The sequence below is a fragment of the Dreissena polymorpha genome, chromosome 10 (assembly GCF_020536995.1).
Source record: "Dreissena polymorpha isolate Duluth1 chromosome 10, UMN_Dpol_1.0, whole genome shotgun sequence".
In the NCBI taxonomy this organism is placed as follows: Eukaryota; Metazoa; Mollusca; class Bivalvia; order Myida; family Dreissenidae; genus Dreissena; species Dreissena polymorpha.
In genome coordinates, this window is record NC_068364.1 from 41,129,908 (window position 1) to 41,136,287 (window position 6,380).

A 6,380-nucleotide genomic window follows, 5' to 3' on the forward strand; every position below is an offset into this window, starting at 1 on the left:
TCTTAAGTTTTAAGACACTTGAACATAATTAATTTGTGTTTGTGTCAAAAATTTTAGGCACAATTGATCTGGTTTTCGAAAATAATCTAAAAATTGCATTGACAATCAAATATGGGTATCCCATATGTAAAACATTTGGAGTCGTAACAAATAATTATTGTGGCTAAGAACAGAGTTGTCCCAAAATTTTAAGTGACTGGAAACTCAGATTAATTACGGTAATAAATATACTTATTTAAATCTGGGCTTGGTAGATCAAAACTCTAAAGGCCAGTTAACCCATTTATGGTTAGATAAAGGCCTTGGCAAACAGCGTAGACCCAGATGAGGCGTCTCATCAGGGTCTGCGCTGTTTGCTTAAAGGAATTTCTGTAAGAAATATTCTAAATATAGAAATAAATATACCAGACATCCCTAATTTTGGAAATAAATTGTTCCAATTTATAAGGATGGGAAAGTCCACTAGGCATAAAAAGCCAGTTCAGCCAACAACCTTTAATTGGTGGATTAAGTTATTTATGTGACTTTACCCTTTCACACTCAGAAGCAAAGTGAAAATGGCTATGTGCAAACAGCATAAAACCAGAACAGCCTGCAAGTAACTCGCAGTCAGGTTTTTTGCTGTTTGCTACTCATCAGTAATTTAGTGTTGGAAATGAAACTTGAATATTCAAACTTGAATATATTAAGAAAAGGAGTTTAAAAATTTAATTTGATTTTCTAAAGGACTTCAAACTGTGTTTCTGAGTGGTAAATGGGATAATTGTTAACCCTTTAGTACATGTGTTAATTGTAAACAATTGTGTACTCGAATAATTCGGAACATGTTTGATAATAACATTACTTGTACAATTAATTTTATTTGGGTCTGAAGTAAACAGACTGTTACCATAACTGGTTGTCAAAGTTTTGAGGAAGGAATCGGGACACTGATATTCAATATGTATTGGTTGCTACAATGACTGGTTAACAGGAAATAAACATCAGTAGCAAATTTGTATTAATCTGGATATCTCTTATGCAGCAGATAACTTTTGGTTATCTTCAATTTTCGGAAATCTTTTTTGGTTAGGGATTGTAAATAAAAATAGTTACCCGAAAAGGTGCATCTTGTAGTTAAGTTTTGGATAAGATATAGCCAAGGTATTTAACTTTGGCAATCTTTACCCCAAAATGGTTATCTATTGGATTGGCTAAATTATCCAGATTTATACAATTGGCTGCAGTCTGATAGATGGTTACTATATTAAGGCGGCACTAACACAAAGTTCATCAGCTTCTTATATGCAAATCATAAAACAACTTCCATAAATGTCCAGAAATCCTTGTTTGAAACACAACCAAATAAATGTGCTAACCGTCAGCCAACTAAATGCATCAAGTGAATAAACACATCTATGAAGTGGAACCAAACAAACACTCAGTAATTTAAACATATTCAAATAAGCTTGTTAACAACTCTGCGCAGATTGCTGGTGTTTGTTTTGTCATATTTATAGATATCCATTTGCTTTTGTCATTGTCATACTTACACTAATCTGTTTGCTTTTGTCATATATACCGTTATCCGCTTGCTGTTTATAGCTCACTTAAGCAAAATGTGCTCATGGTGCGCTTTTGTGAGCGCCTTTTGTCCTTTGTGTCAGGCGTCAACATTTCCCTTGTTAACACTCTAGAGGCCACATTTATTGTCCGATCATCATAAAACTTGATCAGAAGATCTGTCTAAATGATATCTTGGTCAAGTTCGAAAATGGTTCAGATTGGTAGTAAAACTTGGTCGCCAGAGACAGGGCATTTTTCCATATATGGCTTTAGTAAAACCTTGTTCTAAAAATTACATTTATAGTTCACTCTTCATGAAACTTGGTCAGAACATTTGTTTTTGTGATATCTTGGGCCGCAAAGAACAGGTCAGTTCCTAGGTATCTCAGGTGAGCGACTTTGGACATTTCATCAATGAACCAGAACCATTTGTATACTGGTGTTTATTGGTCTCTTAGAAGTTGTTGTTATGAATAGTACCAATCAATATCACCTCCTGGACTGCTGGGCAGATTTTCACCAAACTTCATAGAATGTCTTTTGGTGACCCTCTTTTCCAGGGGTCAAAACTGACCATGACCTTGGACCAGAGTTGTAATAGACCGTATGGTTTATATAGACTAATATAGCGAAAAATTGACTCATAAGGGTAGTTAACCTTTTACCCTTAGATACGTATTTTGACGCATTTGTACTGCCTCAGAAAGTAAAATATAACTTAAGACCTTTCTTACTAGATTCAAGTTTTAAAGGCTTCATTTTCAACCCTTAGATACTGATAAGCAGCAAACAGGTGGAATTGGTTTTAAGTTGAGTAACTTAAGAGAAAGTAAATACTGATAAAAGAAATATATAAATAAATATATATATATATATGTTTTAGCTCACCTGAGCACAACGTGCTCATGGTGAGCTTTTGTGATCGCCTTTTGTCTGTCGTCCGTCGTCAACATTTGCCTTGTTAACACTCTAGAGGCCACATTTATTGTCCAATCTTCATGAAATTCGGTCAGAAGATTGGTCTCAATGATATCTTGGATGAGTTCGAAAATGGTTACGTTTGCTTGAAAAACATGGCTTCCAAGGGGCGGGGCATTTTCCAAATATGGATTTAGTAAAACTTTGTTAACACTCTAGAGGCCACATTTATTGTCCGATCTTCATGAAACTTGGTCAGAATATTCATCCCAATAATATCTTGGACGAGTTTGAAAATGATGCCGGTTGGTTGAAAAACATGGCCGCCAGGGGGCGGGGCATTTTTCATTATATGGCTATATTAAAACCTTGTTAACACTCTAGAGTTCACATTTATTTTCAGATCACCATGAAACTTGCTCACAAGATTTGTCCAAATGATATCTTGGATGAGTTCAAAAATGGTAACTTGCTTGAAAAACGTGGCTGCCAAGGGGCGGGGCATTTTTCCTTATATGGCTATATATGGCTATAGTTAAATCTTGTTAACACTCTAGAGGCCACATTTATTGTCCGATCTTTATAAAACTTGGTCAGAAGATTCATCCCATTAATATCTTGGACGAGTTCGAAAATGATGCCGGTTGGTTGAAAAACATGGCCGCCAGGGGGGCGGGGCATTTTGTCTTACATGACTATAGTAAAACATTGTCAACACTCTTTTATTTAATTCAGTTGCGCAATCTTCATGAAATTTGGTCAGAACATTTGCTTCCTGTGTAGTACAGTTTTGTTTTATTATGTCATTATTATGTACCATTAACTGTTTTATTTAATTTTTCATAACACAGAATTTTCATAATTAACAACTGTGTTAGTCATTATTACTTATGGTAAGCCTATCAACCAAGAGATAGCTGTATCAAAGACAACATGTACACAATTTTGCAGTATCTATCTCCATTGTTTAACCTGCTGAGTCATACTCCCCAATCTATTTTTAGTTCTGCTCTAGAATTTGTTTATAGACCCAAGATATTGATCATTGCAGTGTGTAACTATTTATCACTCAGCTTACTGACCCTCTCATTGTGCAGTATGCCAGATGTTAATATCAGTGGTCAGTAATATAAGCTGGTTGACCTGTTTGATGTATCTTATTTCACAGTGGGAGTATTTAATGCATGTCTTAAACAATTAACACAAAAATATGTAATTTAAATGGGACCTTCATATCAAAACAAGATTCCTTAATGATTCACTCTATATAATCATATTTAAGATATGTTAACAAATATCAAATGGATACTCTATGAAAACAATAAAGAAATAATTTCAATTATAATTTCTGGAGATAAAAAACAGAATCAGAATAACTTCAAAATCAAGATTTACCTTTCTTATTTGCCGAGTTCATTTATCAAGATTAATCATTTTCAGGCTTTATGTATTTAAACGATGTCAAAAAATTGAAAATAAAACGGTAATGAATGATACACAATATTAATGAAATGATATATACAATTGATATATTTTCATTTTTCCAAATTGTTTAGTGTAAAACAGCCTTCTGTTGAATAATATGTATATAAAATGATTCAAGAAAACGGCAATACCTTTACTTAATTGAATTACAACCGGCAATACCTTTACTTAATTGAATTACAACCAGTCAGCAGTGTCATCCTGACCGGAAATAAGCGATTGTGAAATAAATATTTCCATATTACATAAGTGCTCACAAAGTTGCATAAATCGTAACCATCCCGTGACCAGTTCACTTGCGTAAGTAAAAGAGACCGCACTACCACACCTGTATACGACAGTTGAGTTCGAAAATGGTTTGGATCTATAAAAAAAACATGGCCGCCAGGGGTGGGGGTCTTTTTCCTTATATTTATATAGTAAAAAAGCTTGTGAACACTCTAGAAGTCACATTTTTTGCTTAATCATCATAAAATTTTGTCAAAACATTAGTTTTGTGGATGTCTCGGACGAGTTTGAAAATGGTCGTGATAAAAGGAAACATGGGCACCAGGCAGTGGGGCAGTTTTCTTTATATGTATATAGTGAAAACATGTGAACAGTCTAGAAGACATTATCTTCATGAAATTTGGACATATCTTGGAAGAGTTAAAAATGGTTAAGCTCTGTTAAAAAAACATGGCCGCCAGGGGGGCCATTTATTGTTCATTCTTCATGAAACTTGGTTAGAACATTTGTTTCATTGATATCTTGGGCTGCAAAGAACAGGTCATTTCTTTTTATCTCAGGTGAGCGACTTTGGGCCTTTCAGGCCCTCTTGTTTTAATTTTTATTATAAGTTTTTTTCACGAAACATGCATTCTCTCTCCTTATTTATACGCTTTCTAACAAATTATAACAAACAAATAAAGTCTTTATTTATTATTTGTTAAATTTAATGTTATAAAATAACATCCAATATCACTGAGTATTTAAGAAATAAAATGATTTTAAGTTAAGACCAAGTTTGAGATTGAGAGCTGGTTATAAAAAAAAGGAAGTACAAGTGACTGATTCTTAAAGTGTTCTTTATTTCTAACGCCAAAATTTAATGCATGTCCTTACAGTCCACTGATATTGTCTAATCATCATTTCTTTGGTTTGCAGGTCTGGAACGTTCTCGTACTCCAAACAGGGATGGACTCAACTGCTTCTGGTCCCTTGTTCCAACAAAGACCGTGCTCCAGTCATAAGGATAGGTTACGAGCTGACAGGGGCTGTCAGAGTCAGAGCGAGCAGACGCCTCCCTGAAATGATATGGGACTAAGCTTTAATTATTTTCGCATTGTGAAAAGAAAATGTGGGAGAGATGAACTTTGTGTTTTAATGTATACAATGTTCAACTGAATCAAAAATAAAAACTCGTTCAATTGCAATATGTGTTTAATTCACCCAGTTACACGTATTTACTATCCTTTTACTTAGAGCATTGTTCTGCAAAAACAGGGTTTAATGCATGTGCATGAAGTGGTATCCCAGATTAGCAAGTGAAGTCCGAACAGGCTAATCAGTGATGACACTCTCCGCTTAAACTAGGTTTTTGCTAAGAAAAGACTTCCTTTGCAGACAATCTGGGATGACACTTAACGTACATGAATACAGACCCGTTCTCTCTTACGAGCTGACAGCAGTCCTGAGGATAGGTTACAAGCTGACAGCAGTCCTGAGGATAGGTTACAAGCTTACAGCAGTCCTGAGGATAGGTTAGAAGCTGACAGCAGTCCTGAGGATAAGTTACGAGCTGACAGCAGTCCTGAGGATAGGTTACGAGCTGACAGCAGCCCTGAGGATAGGTTACAAGCTGACAGCAGTCTCGAGGATAGGTTACAAGCTGACAGCAGTCCTGAGGATAGGTTACAAGCTGACAGCAGTCCTGAGGAAAGGTTACGAGCTGACAGCAGTCCTGAGGATAGGTTACGAGCTGACAGCAGTCCTGAGGATAGGTTACGAGCTGACAGCAGCCCTGAGGATAGGTTACAAGCTGACAGCAGCCCTGAGGATAGGTTACAAGCTGACAGCAGTCCTGAGGATAGGTTACAAGCTGACAGCAGTCTCGAGGATAGGTTACGAGCTGACAGCAGTCCTGAGGATAGGTTACAAGCTGACAGCAGTCCTGAGGATAGGTTACGAGCTGACAGCAGCCCTGAGGATTGGTTACAAGCTGACAGCAGCCCTGAGGATAGGTTACAAGCTGACAGCAGTCCTGAGGATAGGTTACAAGCTGACAGCAGTCCTGAGGATAGGTTACAAGCTGACAGCAGTCCTGAGGATACGTTACAAGCTGACAGCAGTCCTAAGGATAGGTTACAAGCTGACAGCAGTCCTGAGGATAGGTTGCAAGCTGACAGCAGTCCTGAGGATAGGTTACAAGCTGATAGCAGTCCTGAGGATAG

The 6,380-nt window shown here is 36.6% G+C and overlaps 1 protein-coding gene across 1 annotated transcript in view; it reads left to right on the forward strand.

The window, feature by feature from the left end:
- LOC127847086 (uncharacterized) overlaps positions 1 to 5,363 on the forward strand; it is a 177,818-nt gene extending 172,455 nt beyond the window's left edge. The window contains exon 5 of the transcript XR_008033813.1: positions 5,095 to 5,363. The gene's annotated coding sequence lies outside the window, so the exon portion shown is untranslated. The remainder of the gene's footprint in view (positions 1 to 5,094) is intronic.
- The last annotated feature ends 1,017 nt before the right edge of the window (positions 5,364 to 6,380 follow it).